The 15,949-nt window shown below is 45.4% G+C and overlaps 1 protein-coding gene across 1 annotated transcript in view; it reads left to right on the forward strand.

The window, feature by feature from the left end:
* The window catches only part of LOC138570157 (occludin-like), a 349,343-nt gene that overhangs the window by 248,450 nt on the left and 84,944 nt on the right, over positions 1-15,949 (forward strand). The window lies entirely within an intron of this gene.

Genomic DNA, 15,949 nt, shown 5'->3' on the forward strand with positions numbered 1-15,949 from the left:
TTGACTTTGCACGACTTTGCACTGAAAAAATATACTTTCCACTGTTCCATGAATCAGGGTTTGTGTCGGCATTGCAAAGTCACTTTTCAGCAATGCAAAGTCACTTTGAACCGTGCAAAAAATCCATGAATCGGACCGATAGCCTGCTGTGAGCCTTACAATCATGCTATCAGTGTCTGCAGCTTCTGTGGGATTGAGCCATGGTGGTCATCCTTCTGATTCCTACTTAACCACATGGTGCCAGTCTCCTCTTGTTGTAATCTTTATAAACTGTAGTGGTGAACTACAGGGAATCAGAAAGGCTTCCAAGATATGACGGTCGCCTACTCTGAGGAGTCTATTTTCCATTGTCTGATTTAAAGAGCACTTCTTTAATTTGAATTGTTAGCTTGTCATTATCAGAACATATCAAACCGCATCTTTTCTCTTCCATCGTTAGTCTGTTTTGTGTCTCCATTCTGATGGGGTCTCAGTTCTCCCCCAACTGTGGGTGCGCGGAAGCGCACCAAAATGAGAGGCATGGAGGACGGGAGAAAGAAGTGTGTCTTTATTTACTTCCTTCGTTTCTCGGCCGACAAACATGGCAAAACCCCAATGTGTATGCGTGAGAGTGCTCTTTCCTATTGGTCCCAGTCCAGTGTGACGAGGCTCCTCGTCACGCTGCATTAATCGTGTCCTTCCCGGACACAACATCTTCCCCTCCCGGGCAAAACAAACCACTGTACTCACAGTTCATTTTACATTTCTTCAATCAATCTCACGGGTCTTGCGATACATCGTTTAGGTCTTCCTGACCTCTCCTCTGCGTGTCCAGGCTCAATTGAGCCTGCATCATCATTTCTTAAATTGTCTTGCTCGCCTTCTTCACTGTTCTCCTCGTCATACTCCTTCTCTCCCTCACGATAAAGTTTGAATTGTGACACGTTCCGGGTGATCACCCTGCCTGGAGATTGGGCAGTCACCATGGATCCCTTGGTCTGCGTGATAACTAAATGCACCGGATCAAACCTTCACTCTGACTTTCGTTCTTGCTTCCAACACACAAGCAACTTGTCTCCCGTTTGAAGTGTTGAAGACTTTGCTCTTTAGTATTTCAGGAATGCCTTTTGCTGAGAAAATATTGCCCAATTCGAGAATGACAGTGCTGGCTGCCGTGGACGAGGTTATTCGGACAAGAGGGAAATGAGAGAATGTATCCATCACCACCATCCAGTATTTTCCGTCTCCAAATGGTCCAAAGAAATCAGGGGTAACAGAGCAACTCTATCTACAATCGTCATCTCTATCTGTGTTGGGAGGGCAGCTTCATCTGTGGTGATGGGGCCACTATCTCTATTGTGCGCGAGCCACCTCTATCAGTGATGGGGACAACCATTGTTTCTGTGGGAGGACAGATCTATCTATAGAGAGGGGCCAGCTCTATCTATAGTAGAGGGAAGATCCATCTATGATGGGTTTGCTTCATCTATGATTGGTTGGCAACTGTATCAATGATGGAATTACAGCTCTCTGTGGTGGAAGGACTGCTCTGTATGTGGTAGGAGGGCCGCTCCCATTCTGGTGTCAGAGCAGCTCTGGCTTTGATAAGAAGGCTGTTCTATCTGTAGTGTAAGTCTGGCTGTATCTGGGGTGATAGAACCACTCTAGCTAAAGGTGAAGGTCATCTCTATATGTGGTGGTAGTGCAGCCTGACAGGGGGAAGCCAGCTCTAGCTATGGTGGGGGAGCAGCTCTATATGGTGGTAGTGCAGCCTGACAGGTGGGAGGCAGCTCTAGCTATGTTGGGTGAGCAGCTCTGTCTGTGGTGGTAGTGCAGCCCTACAGGGGGAAGGCAGCACTAGCTATGGTGTTGGAGCAACTCTGTATGTGGTGGTAGTGAAGCCCAGCAAGGGGAAAAGTGTCTCTAACTATGGTGTGGGAGCAGCCCTATATGTAGTGGTAGTGCAGCCTGACAGGGGGAAGGCAGCTCTAGCTATGGTGGGGGAGCAGCTCTATATTTGGATGTAGCACAGCCCTACAGAGGGAAGTCAACTTTACCGATGGTGGGGGAGCAACTCTGTCTGTGGTGGTAGTGCAGCCATGCAGGGGTAAGGCAGACCTCACCATGGTGTGGGAGCAGTTCTATATGTGGTGGTAGTGCAGCCCTGAAGGGGGAAGGCAGCTATAGCTATGGTGGGGGAGCAGCTCTCTCTGGGGTGGTAGTGCAGCCCTGCGTGGGAAGGCAGCTCTAGCTATGGGTGAAGGATCATTTAAATCTGTACTGGTAGTGCAGCCCTACAGAGAGAAGTCAGCTCTAGCTACGGTGGGCGAGCAGCTCTGCCTGGGGTGGCAGTACCGACCTAGAGCGGGAAGGCAGCTCTAACTATGGTGTGAGAGGAGCTTTACTTCTCCCTAGTGAGAGGGCAGCTACGTTAGTAGAGGGAGTGCAACTCTATCTGGGGTGGCAGTCCAGCTCCACCTATGATGGGAAAGCAACTCTATAGTGGGGAGTCTGAACTCTCTCTCTTTTGGGCTGGCACTGCTCAATGCTGGGGAGGCAGCACTCTCTACTGTGGAGACATGGGTCTCACTGGTGGCAGGCAGTGCTCTGGTCGGCAGAGCCGGTTCCTCTTGAGGATTCATATTATTTCCTTTGGCAGGGCACACTCCTTCTATTGGGCCGTCAGGGCTCGATGGTGGGTGATGGCATCATTCTCTAGTGGCAAGACATTGTCTCTCTGTTGGGCAAGCAAGACTTTTTCTCTAGGGTAGGCAGTTGTCTCTCTGGGTAGGCAGTGCTCTTTCTCTAGTACAGGCAGTGCTCTCTGTGAGAAGGCAGTGCTCTTTCACTAGAACAGGAAATGCTCTTTCTCTAGGGTAGGCAGTGCTCTTTCTCTAGGGTTGGCAGTGCTCTTTCTCTAGGGCAGGCAGTGCTCTTCCTCTAGGGCAGGCAGTGCTCTTTCTCTAGGGCAGGCAGTGCTCTCTGTGGGTAGGCAGTGATCTTTCACTAGGGCAGGAAGTGCTCTCTGTGGGCAGGCAGGACTCTCTCTCAAGGGCAGGTACTGCTCTGTGTTGACCAAGCACTGCTCTTTCACTAGGGCAGGACGTGCTCTTTCTCTAGGGTAGGCAGTGCTCATTCACTAGGGCAGGAAGTGCTCTTTCGCTAGAGTAGGCAGTGTTCTTTCTCCAGGGCAGGCAGTGCTCTCTGTGAGTAGGCAGTTCTCTTTCACTAGGGCAGGAAGTGCTCTTTCCCTGGGGTAGGTAGTGCTCTTTCACTAGGGCAGGAAGTGTTCTTTCTCTAGAGTATTCAGTGCTCTTTCTCTAGGGTAGGCAGTGCTCTTTCTCTAGGGCAGGCAGTGCTCCTTCTCTAGAGCAGGCAGTGCTCTTTCTCTAGGGCAGGCAGTGCTCTCTGTGGGTAGGCAGTGCTCTTTCACTAGGGCAGGAAGTGCTCTCTGTGGGCAGGCAGGACTCTCTCAATTGCAGGCACTGCTCTGAGTTAAACAGGCACCGCTCTTTCAGTAGGGCAGAAAGTGCACTTTCTCTAGGGTAGGCAGTGCTCTTTCACTAGGGCAGGAAGTGCTCGTTCTCTAGGGTAGGCAGTGCTCTTTCTCTAGGGCGGGCAGTGCTCTTTCTCTAGGGCAGGCAGTGTTCTCTGTGGGCTGGCAGTGCTTTCAGGTGGCAGGCCGCTTTTTCGAATGGCAGGCTTGTTAGGTTTCATTACTCATACTCAGTCATGTTTATTTTTGATAAACTGGTTTCGGTTGGGTTAATGATCACCTGTTTAATGTACTAGGCAATCTGAAGCAGCACTCTAACAAAGCAGGGAGCGACGGTGAGACTGCCACAGGTGACGCTCTCCCCTTAAGGGTGGCACTCTAGCCATATCACAAGAGTGAGTGAAACACTAAATTGTTTCAAGGACTTTATACCCTGGCCGAAATACCCTCTACTGTGTGACTGCATAAATTACCCAGCTGAGTGTGTGGGCAATGAGCCTCCTTCCTGAAGTGAATACTTACAGGATCGCCCCCTGGGCAAGTATGCACCCCCCTCACCCACCCGGAGGTATGGGGGGTTCGGGCGGGAGGAGAGAGAGAGGGAGGGGGAGAGAGAGAGTAAAAGAGAGAGAGAGAGAGAGAGAGAGAGAGAGAGAGAGAGAGCGAGAGAGAGAGAGAGAGAGAGAGAGAGGTGCGTGTTCGTGTGCGTGTGTGTGTGTTCCTGCAGCAGTGATGGTGGGGAATCTTGGAGTACCCCGGGTATAGCATCCCTGGGTATCCCACCTCACTTCCCCTTTCATAGACTTTGGGCCTCATTACGACCCAGGCGGTAAGGGGTTTACGGCAGCGTAAACAGCGCCGACCCTTACCGCCTGAGTACGAGGTCCCTTAGCGCCATGGCGGATTTAACACCTGCTTTTAGCATGGGAAGGGTAAATGGGGATTGGGGACTTACCGCCCCGCCAAGGTCGGAATGGGGCGGTAAGTCCGCCAACCACCATGGCGTAAACGCAGTTTACGCCATGGTGGTAAAGTCACGGCCCAGGCGGTAACTTACCGCCTGGGTCGTAATGAGGCCCTTTGTCTCTACTTTCTTTGGACCTCGCCTCATTTCCATGTTTGGTTAAGGTAGGAGCAATCCCAGCCACAGGTCACCATAGCAGCGGAAGGTGGTCCCACAGTGCAGACCCCGCCACCATTCCTCGGTATTCCATGGTGCCCCTCTCACCCCCTCAGCCCTCTTTGCCAGTCCCGTGCACTGAGACTGATAGTGGCAGGTCGGACCCCTCTAGCGAGCTCTGCAGCCCAGACCCCAACGGTGGACAATGGCTAGGATGGCAAGGGGGCTTGAGCTGGTTAGGATGGCTAGGATGGCTATGATGGCTCGGATGGCTAGGATGGCTTTGAGAGGGTTGGAGGCAGAGGCTGAGTTAATACATGGGGTGCGCTGATCCTTCTGGTGCTCTTAGTGATTATCCACCTAGAAGTTGTAGACAAGAGTCAGAGTCTTCCCCGGTCTGAGCCCAAATGCTGGACCTCCTTGCGTATGCTCCGCCTGAACTCCCCCACTAAATAAATTATTAATAACTAGAAAAGAACTTCTGAAGCAATGCCTCTACCCATTACTAAGATCCCGTTGCGATGCATGGTCAATGTCAGTCTGTTGAAATGCTGAGCTCTTCCTCAAAGTACATGTTCCACTCAATACACACTGTCCCCTCGCTGCTGGGATGGAACATATTGTTTTATGTGCTCTGTTCTTTCTCTTTCAACAATTGGTATGCATGAAGGCTTTACTGCTGTTATGCATTATTTAGTTCTGTAACTAAAACATATATCCTCTCGATTGCTTTCCCTTTTTGTCAAAAGCAGCTAACCTTTCCCTTGTCAGGAAACTTCTAAGCAACACAACTACACCCCCGTTCAGGATGCTGTTTTCTTCCTGCAACCCCCAAATACCTCTGTCCTTGGTTGCACCTATCTGTTCCTTGATACCTATACTCATGCTGCGCCCAGGGGTGGGCTGGCCTATAGGGAACTCTGAAGATAACCTATGTCAGGCCCGGCTCCAGCAGGGGTCCCAGGGGAGCCAGGCCCCCCCAGATCCAGTCCCTGGCCCCCCTAGAAAGGAGGCCATGTCAGTGGTGTGATACACCACTAGTAACCAAGGGAGTGGGGGAATGGACGGCACTCTAAACATTAATCAGCAACCTCAAAGACATTCTGAGAGGCTGAACTGCAGGATTTGTTTTATTGCCCTAGACAATGATTTATGCCCCACAGCCATGAAAGTACAAATAACCAGAGAGATGGAGAGCCACACACACCTCCTGAGGTAGCACACATATTCAAGCAGGCTGCCTACAACTATTTTCTCAAACCTACAATCACAATGTTGGTTTCTGTATTTTAAATTTTGTTTATTTTTTGTGAGAATATAATGGTTTTTCACATCATGCTTAATAAAATGGTTAACTGTATCAAGTTATATAAATGACGATATAGATAGCCTTAGATAGGTAAGATGCTTGAACACAGATTTCTGCGCAAGGTGCGTCACCTGACTTGGGGTCCTTACAAATTACATTCAAAGTATATATTCTGCTGCATTAACTACTTGAGTATAAGTGAAAAGATAAGGTTGGTTGTAACAAAAATGTAATTCTGGAGGGGAGGGTGTAGTAAAATCAAAAAGTGATACATGCAGGGCTTTGAATTAAACATTACCACTACCGTTGCTCTGCGCAACATTCCATGACATCATTTTGCAGTATATCTGTACCATTAGAGAAGGGGACAAGCCATTAGCAAATGACGTTTGGTGCTGCCACCAAAAGGTGCAGGTCATTCTCAATTTCCATCTTCACTGGAACACAAGTAACCACATGGATTTTTAGGCCCTGTGGTCTAGACGTTTGGTACGGGCTTCTGATATTAGTGACAGGGCCAAGGCTGATATGCAAACAATAGTATACAAGGCTGGCCAGAGCAATGACGGTGGTTTTAATTGATTCATAGGGCCTCATTACACGGAAGGCGGTGATCCAGGGTGCTATTAGCACCCTGGACCATGCCGGTAAATTACCGGCAACGCCTTGGCGGAAAGGGGATTTACCGCCCCATTCCAAGGTTGGTGGGGCGGTAAATCCCCCTTCCGCCATTGCCCTTCCCCATTCCCATTTCTGCCCCATAGGGCTCTATGGGAATGGGGAAGGCGCTAATTACGGCACCGCAATTTTGCGGTGCCGTAATTAGTTCCGAGGTCCCTTAGCGGGTTGCTTTTTAACGCCTGCAAAAAGCAGGCGTTAAAGCACCAACCCGCTAAGGGACCTCGTAGTAAGGCGGTAATGGTTAACGGTCACCGTTACCATTAGCGGTGGCCGTTAACCATTACCGCCTTCCGTGTAATGAGGCCCATAGACTTTTTACATATTAGGTACAACCAGAACGCATGCAGTGAAACGCAGCTAGGATGGCGATAAAATGTGAGAAGAAACACACCCCCTATGGGTGTGTCTGTTCATTTACCCACCTAATGACTAGCCATGGCTGTGTTAATACCTCACCAGAAAAACCTAACATTTCTAGAACTCTATGAGCAAGCTCTATAACAAAGTAACACCAAACATGTTGCTGTATAGGGCCTGTCAGTGTTATATCTAAGCATTCTTTTGAGTGTTTAATTACTTAATTACCTGTGTAAATAAGCTCCTGGTGTAATAAAATTCTCTTAATGTGTGTCTTCAGCCAGTTGATTTTATAAGCAATATATTTGGCAATGCCTCTGTGATTGCACTGAAGTCATGTCTTAAACAAGCAATCACATTCCATCCGTTTTGGCTTGCTTATAGGTACTAGACATTTGCCAGGCAATGCCATCATATGCCCAGTTACTGCCACCATTTTCCAGTTGTTCTCATTTTATGACCAGGTGGTACCCTTATGTGGTGCCCTTATGGAAGTGTCTGGCAAATGCCTATCCATGCCTAATCAAAAGCCTAAGCCGTTGGCTTTGCCAATGCATGTTGGCTTCTGTTTGTCTCCCTAAGTTAATGTGTATATGCCCAGATGTGGGTGTCTTGCTGGCTACGCCTTGGGAATCAAGCTGCACTGAGCTGGTCCAACAAGGCCCTACCTGAAAATTATTAGGCTAGGTTGGCAAGTTTTGACAAGTTTTAGATCTTCTCATGCATACTTACCAGTGGGGCTCCGACGTAAATAGAATGTATCTTTGTTTGGAAGCCTAGTCTATTCTGACAGAATGTTTCATGATTCAAACTGATAAGTACTGACTTCATAACCTTAATCTGTTGAGTAACTTTACAGAGTTTGCACAGTATGATGTAAATCCTGGGTGCTGGGTGTTTAGGCAGTGCCAGAAATTAAACATGAACACCCACAAAATAAACAAAAAAGAGGAGCGTTTTCTATAATGTTCCAGGGCAAAGTATATAAGGTGTACATCTTTTATAAATAAAAATCAGTATTTCAATATTTACTAAAGAGTACAATCAGAGGTGGATTTAACATTTAGACAAGGGACACATGCCAATGCCCCTCCCCTGCTCTACCATCACCCCTCACATGCAAACATCAGGGCTGAACAGGCCCTACCATAGAGGTTATATCTTTTAACAAGTCTCAGAGGCAGATTATTTACAATAGGATGTGCTATGCCAAATCTGCAGTTGATACTCAGTGTCTTTTCACTTTATCAGGTGACCACTCCAAAGACACTGAGGTCATTAATGCCACCTACAACCAAATCGAGCTCTGGATGCTGTATAATGGCCTAGCCTTGAATAACTTAAAAACTGAGATTACTATCCTGGGCACCAGCCCCAAGTGGCGCCAGCTTGATCAGTCCGATTCATTCTTTCAAATCACAGACCGTCTGCTCCCCACTTTGAAAAAACAATAAAAACCTTGGGGGTCACGATTGAGGTCCCATATCAGCAGCCTAGTGTCAAACTCAACATTATATTACATTATACTTTTGGCACAACTCAGACCATTCCATGAGGCCTGCAGTTGTGCCACCCTAGCCAGGGTGATCATAGGGAGCCGCCCGGACTTCTGTGGCAGCAGTCTACTTAGGGTAGGCAAAGGAGAGCTCAATCGTCTGCAAGCTGTCCAGAACAATGCAGTTAGGGTCGTTATGGGGATGCGCAAAACAGATCATGTCTCAACAGCAAACCGAGCATTACAATGACTCCCTATTACAAAGAGAATCAAGTTTCGTACCCTTTGCATTTCAGGGGCTTGCATGTATGGAATAAGCCCTTTTTATATGGCAGCACAGTTGAAGTGGCTATCTAACAGCCGTAATCTAAGATCCAATAACACAGGGTTGCTTTTCACCCCAAAGGCCAAACTGGTACAGGTGCAAAATGGATGCTTCCCAGCCACAATTCCTCACTTGTGGAATACTCTCCTGCCTGATTTGAGGCTGTGTGCCAGTCTTCCCAGGTTCAAACGTGTCCTGAATGAGTAAATGGATCCTTGACCTCCACTAGTTTCTCTCAGGTTTCTACTTAGGCTTCGCTGAGCTTTATGTTTTTTATTGTATGTCATGTCAGCGCTCTTATGCCCCTGGGCCACTGTCATTGTGCTTTAGAAATAAATTCAATAAATAAATAAATTAGAAATGAGAAAAGGTAAAAAGGCAGAGATCATTGCTGTGGCACTTAAATATATAGGGCTTTAAGAAGCTGTTTGAGTGTGATTGTTAGGTGATTAGTAATTAAGGGGATACAAAACAAGCTGTGTGAAACAATAACCTTGACATGCATTTCATTTCACTTTGTGTCTGTAAGAGATTTTTTGTAAATTCTCATTCATTGCTATGCTGGAGCTTGTAGGCTTCCATTCAGGATGGGGAAAATAAAGCTACAGTCATAAGGGATTCTTTTCCAGGTCAAGCAGAGTGGAAGAAGTGGCGCTAAATGCATTTAGCTCCACTTTGTATGAGCTACAGGATTTTGTATGATTTGCCAAGTGAAGTTGGAGAGCAGATCAGACTTAACAAGGCCCCCCTGCGAAATCCTATTGGCATTCCAGCAGCATGTATTTTTAAATTGGCTGAAATCCAATGGATTCCTATGAGATCTGCCGACTTTTACACGTGGTAAAAGCGGACAGAGTCAAAAGGAATCCATTGCGGATGACTCCCACAATCATTAATTGTGGAGGTGATTTAAACTTTTCCAGACACGTAGTGGTAAAGTAAAGATCAAAAGCGATTTTCACCTGTTTTAATCTTTACTTTTCCAGCACAAACAATTAAAATTAATGAATGGCCCCTTTTGCAAACAAGTGCAAACAGGAGAATTCTGCTCTATGCAGTTCAGGATTCAAAACAAAATGCCCCATCTTAATCTTTTCATCAACATGTTTCTACAATGATGAATACATTGTCAAGTTGGTTTATCATGTGACTGGTGCATTTTTTAAGTAAACTGTATACAATTTAGTATTATTTTAGTTATTGGAAGCCAAACTTCAACACATATTTGTACCAACTTGAGCTCTGCAGATGTTTGGTCAAATATCTATATTTCAGGCTACGCTGAAATTATGGCTTTACCACTCAACCAAAGTATGTGATCCTCAGCATATTTTTTTTAAATTCACTATGCCTTGCCTGTTAAAAGTAGGTGCCCCTAGAAGGGATTCAGTTTGCATTACAAGCTATTCCAACGTCACTCATGATTTAATAGATGGCCAGCACAGGCATTAGGATACACACACACACATCTAACTTTGAAAATATCCAGGCCACATTTATTGAACAAAATTGTGTCATTCATTACCAGTGAACACATCAAACAAAGAATCATCTCGGACAATTGCATTTTATAACCAGGATGTAAACAGTATGTACCAGACAATGATGTATAGGGGCATGACAGAGGAGCAAGACCCGCTCCTTCATGCCATACTCCACCAGGAGCGATACCAGGAGGCTGGAATACCCTCAACCAGCACCGTCTGCCTCCTGATGCAGCCCTTACAACCCTAGAACAGCCTTGCACTCTCAAATCAATTAAAATGTGCATCGAAAATGCAACAAAATATAACATTTTGTGTTTCAAATTTAATATTTGACATGAACCATTGATGGGAGACATTCAGAATGGGACTAATGTAGGGGTTCAGTTGGAAAGGAGGGGGCATTTGTGGAATGGGTGGGTGAAGGGAGAATTGTATACCTGTGTATGTTATTGGAGGATATGTTGTTGTGCTCTAAATATTGTTAAGCTCAACAAGACTACCTGTATTGATTGGGCATGGTATGTTCTGTTCATGAAATAAAAAAAAGTTAGAAAAAAATGTAATTTTGTAGGAAACAAAATCTCCTATTCCTTGCTTCAGTATTGTGGGGGGGGGTCTATCTTTCACAACAGGATGGAGGGAGCACAAGCATCCCCTTCGGGGCCGCTGGGAGTAGCCACAGACACCATCCATCTGCTCAGCCCTCTCAGAGGAAGAGGAGGAGGCATCGCCCTGAATTCTCTTAAAGGCATGGTCTAGTAAAAATTTTTATTGACCCAACGGGTCGGCCATGTTTTTTTAAGCCTAAGTGGCTCGATTTTAGAAAACTTTCCTATGGACCTTACCAGAGTTTTCGTCCATTAAACGCACGCGAAAACAAGCACCAGGGAGCCGCCATTTTCTGATAATCCTATCTTTTCCCCGATCGCCCTGGCTGACGTGCTTTTGCGGCACTAAATCAATTCCCCCGCCCCTGAGCCTGACATTATCAAAACATTCATATTCCCCGCCTCTCCCCGTGACGTTACTGTGCTGCGTAGGCAAACGCGCCCAGTCGTCTTCTGCGCGACTCCACACAGAACCCGGAAACCAACACAGATCAACTCACAACACAGCGCGCCACAATTCGGAATATGAAACTGTACTTTACAATGAAACAGCAACACGGTACATTTGGTAAAGTACATTTATTTGACATTAAATGTTTAGAGAATATTCAGCAATTGCCATATGAACTCCGGAAGCCATTTATTTTCTTTTATCTGTATCCGCAATAACTGTTCCGTTTCATCTTGAGTCACGCAGTGTTCCTTTATGGTACACAGGGTGTTCATTTTCGTAAAAAGAATCACTTTGGAAGCGCGGTGAACCGCAAGGCTGTTCCATCAAATAGGCACTAGTCCAGCCTAAAGGTTGTTATGTTGCTTCTAGCCACTAGTACAGCATAAGGGCATGTGGGCCCTTGGCGATCGTCCCATAATATGGTGATCGTGCTCCAGTTGTTGACACGAAGCTGCAGGTGTCTGCTGAAGAATCCATCCGCCGGTGTCTCAAACAGATGGCAGTGGCAGTAAGGGATCAAATACCTGTTATGAAAACAAAAAAATGATAATTAGTCTCGCTAGCCGAACTTGATTAATATTACTCATTTTATTTATTACGGCCGATCAGAAACTATTTGCTTGCAAGGGTAGTTCAATGGAGTATGTTTGTCTCTAAAATCAATGCGAAAAGTAACGAGATAAATCGAGGCCAACACACAATGATAAAGGACAGTCTACATGCGTGAGGAATGATATGATATATGATATGGCATTTGTAACGCGCCTATACTCAAGTGTTACTAGGCGTGACGAGGCAGGTGGGGAACAAGGGCAGACAGACAACGATCCTACTAGGCCAGGTGTCTTTCTGATCGCGCATGGGGATGGGCTGTACAAGGTTAGTTGAATACAAATTAAATAATAGGGCCAGCTGGTGGCAAGTGCAAGGTAAATGCCGGGAGAAGGGGCTGAAGGATACAGAGACAGTCCCGTAGTGCAGGGAAAAGTGGCTGGGCCATGGAGTAAGATCGGTGAGACCAGTGGACCTGCATGCCCATGTGCCCACTACGAACAGTTTTACTTGCTTTTCCTAGCTCTTCATTCATTCATTTATTCATGCATCCATTCATTAAATCTGCATTCCGGTATAAAAGCGTGTAAAGATTTACTTACATTATATTTGAAATTTCCATTGTGTCTCTTCGTAATGCAGTCTGTAAAACGGACCGTGCTCTTAACAATGATTTTTCGTATACTGACCTAAAACTGAAACTCGGTCTAGTTTCTGAATTTTCGGCCTTATCGTCTCTTACGTTATTTATATATATATATATATATATAGTTATATACGTTATTATTGCGCACTCCCTTCAAATGTAGTTCTTTCGGCATGGTCCCTGTCTCAAGGTAAAAAAACTATAGACCCTTATACTTCCAGTGCGACTTGTGGGCCTCATCTTGGCGCTGTCCTTCGCATTCTTTATTTGCAACATCACGTAGTATAGGCATCTATGAGAACTTGAAGTTTAGAATCCGTCTATGTAGTGCGCCTCAATGTGCAAATGGGAACTGGCTTCTCTCCCAAATGCCACGGCCCGCTTGGCTGGTGCGTTCTAAGTGCCCCAATTTTGTCACCGTTGTCTGCGAGCTTTGCAGCCCAAATTGAAACATTTAATTATTGGCGGAAGGTCAGGGAAAGTATAAAGTACCACAGGAGTTGAGTTAAAAGTGAGATTTATTGTTTGTTTGTTTTATTATTTGCAATACGCAAGCCTCCCCTCCGTTAACAGTGCGCAGCATTTACATTTACATGAGATGAGACATGAGAAAAATATATACATACACATATGTGAGGTGAATAGAGAGAATTCAAAGATGACACCCAGCTTGTTCGCCACCCATGATGGTGAAGTTAGGGGTTAGGTTTACAGGTACACTGTACAATAACATTTATTTACAAAAAGACAATCGTATTGCAATTATTTAAACCGGGATTTGTACTTCACAATCAGCTGTGCATCGGGTGGGCATGGCACAGTCGCAATGTTTGTTGGCAATGGATCACTGCTCTGTACAGAAACGTCCAAAATTCCATATCTGTGCTTCTCTAACACAGCAACAATAAGGCCTTTCACAAAGTCGAACTGCATTTCATCATAGACTGGTTTGATCACCCATTGCTTACTTCGTTTTGAAAACACCTTAGTGTAGCGAGGCATCCTTACTTTACCCCTAGTCCTAGATTGTTCACGTCCGACATTGCTGTTATGGGGCAAGACCGCTAGTAGAGTGCGATGTTTCATGCCCCGAAAGCTAAAATGCAAGCGCTTTGGCCTGTACTTTAGGCACATATTGTGGAACACCTCCAAATCTCCCGTGTGACAGAATTCTGTCAGTCCTCTCAAATCTCTTGATAGAGTTTTGTCGAAAACAATCTTCTCAATGGCTTCGTGTGTCGGTGAAGATGGAATCAACCACTTCTTCTTCCGTGCCTCCTCTGGGGACAAAGGGCCATGTTCACATTGGTGGAAATGTTCATTTGCTGTCCAGCGGTGGACGTTGGTACAGTGGTGCATCAGTGACCGCCATTTTTCAAGTAGTATTTCCACTGACCCCTCACAAGTTTTTGAGCTCCACCAAAGATGGTTGGTGATAGAATGTGACCACTGCAAAATACTTTCAAAACCTTTTTTTTTTTTCCTGCAGCTGAGATTTTCTTATTGATTGATTTAGCAAGATGCCATACGTCAAATTGATGTTTAATATGTGGGAACTGCTCTCTCATTGTCTTGGCAATTGAAACATGTCTATCCGTGGCTATGAGGTCGATGTGCATCCCCCTCGATTGTAGATGTTCCACTGATTTTATAAATCCTAGTTTCTCCATGGCCACTGAGGATGTACATTGTGTTACCTGCACGACCTCCGAACTCACAATTTTCTTACTATCCATGTCCTGAAAGTGGTAGGTGCAGTACTTGGCAGAAAATCCAGGGCTATCGCACTGTCCATCGCCGGCTAGCCTGAATCGTTTGCCTTCGAATGTACTTGCTAGAGACAATTGTTCAATTTTCCAAGCATCACTAATGGCCGGAAACAGATAATCACGTTGGTATGTGTAGTAACTTGAGCCACTAAAAAGTGATGCAGCTGCACACAGTAGATTGCCTGCTGGCATTTTCCCCAGCATTGGTTATGCAGACCATGAGAACCTATGATTTAATCTACAGGCGGCATTTATTTTGACGTTACTGCCTTTTATTTGACGAGTCACATTAATCAATGGCTTCCCACATACATTCCCTCTAATGGAACGCACACATTTCAGCATACTTATAATTTCTATCAAACAACTGTCGAATACAATGTATTTGCTCTCTTTCATTAGACTGTCATCCTGCGTCAACGTTGTTTCGGCCTTTGACGTTGTGGAGATTTCAACACATTGGAAAGTAATATCGCTGCTTACAAGTTCTGATGCGTCTATGGATGCTGCGGCTGGTTCATTCTCTGTCATTTCGACATCTATTACTTCAACACTGATGGGAGAACACAACAATGTCGACAGGTTTTTTGGTGGCAAATTTTTGGTGGGTGTAGATTGTGTAAATTGATCTGCAACTACTTCAGAGCTATCTTCAATACATTCAATAACATCTTCTTGTGGTGGTCCGGTCGCACTGTAGCTATGGTCCAATGCAACTTTGCTGTAGTCTCCAAACACAGTTAATTCATGTTCTGGCCATTGGACATGAACATCTCGAGCCTGAACACGCCTCGCCTCAATTAATAGTTCCTCCATAGTGTACACGGTCTGGCAACCCACATCTCTCATTCGCTTCACTGTCTGTGTGTGTATAGTTCTGACACCCACGGGTAACTGGAGGAGAGATTGGAAAAGGGATGTTCAGTTTAAACACAAGATGGATGTAGTAGAATTGACTGGAAAAAAACATAAAATAGTCCCCACCACAAAACATTTTTTAAAGTTATGAACTGTTTGTAACTAACCTTTTTTTGTTTTTTCTTCTTTGCAACTTTTTTGACTCGACCGTCAACATCTGCACGCTGTAGCTCTGATTCGTTTCCGCATGTCCTCCCTTCCTCTTGTGCTGCAAGGACTATATTTTCTGTATCCGCATAGACAGCACGGAATGAGGCTCCATCGTCTCCCTGAAACATAGTACTTTCATTACTATGTATCAAAATATTGTTAGCATAAAACACACGTGAGGACGAACACACAGGTACATCTCAATAGCCAAATACGATTTAAACATTGTGTGCAACAATCAAAGGACAAGTATTCGACCAGTGATGATCTATTTCGATGGAACTGTCAGTATCCATACCTCTGGCTCTGCATGGACTGCCATGAATGGTTGTATTGGAGAGGAGGCATCCGCATCTCCCTGAAACACAGTACTTGCATTAGTATGCTTTTCAATATTGGAAACACAACACACACTTGGGGTCGACGGCACAGGTACATATAAAGAGATAACCGCAAATGATGCATTGTCCAAAAGAATGAAGGAAAATCCAAATATGATCACATTTCATCGACTTATTTCAACGATTCCTTTACATCTGCATCATCTAAATGAGATGTTGTGATTGTGGTGGAAGCTCCGTCGTCTCCCTGAAACACAGCACT

This window comes from Ambystoma mexicanum, chromosome 1p (genome assembly GCF_040938575.1).
Source record: "Ambystoma mexicanum isolate Mex_15411 chromosome 1p, UKY_AmexF1_1, whole genome shotgun sequence".
NCBI lineage: Eukaryota > Metazoa > Chordata > Amphibia > Caudata > Ambystomatidae > Ambystoma > Ambystoma mexicanum.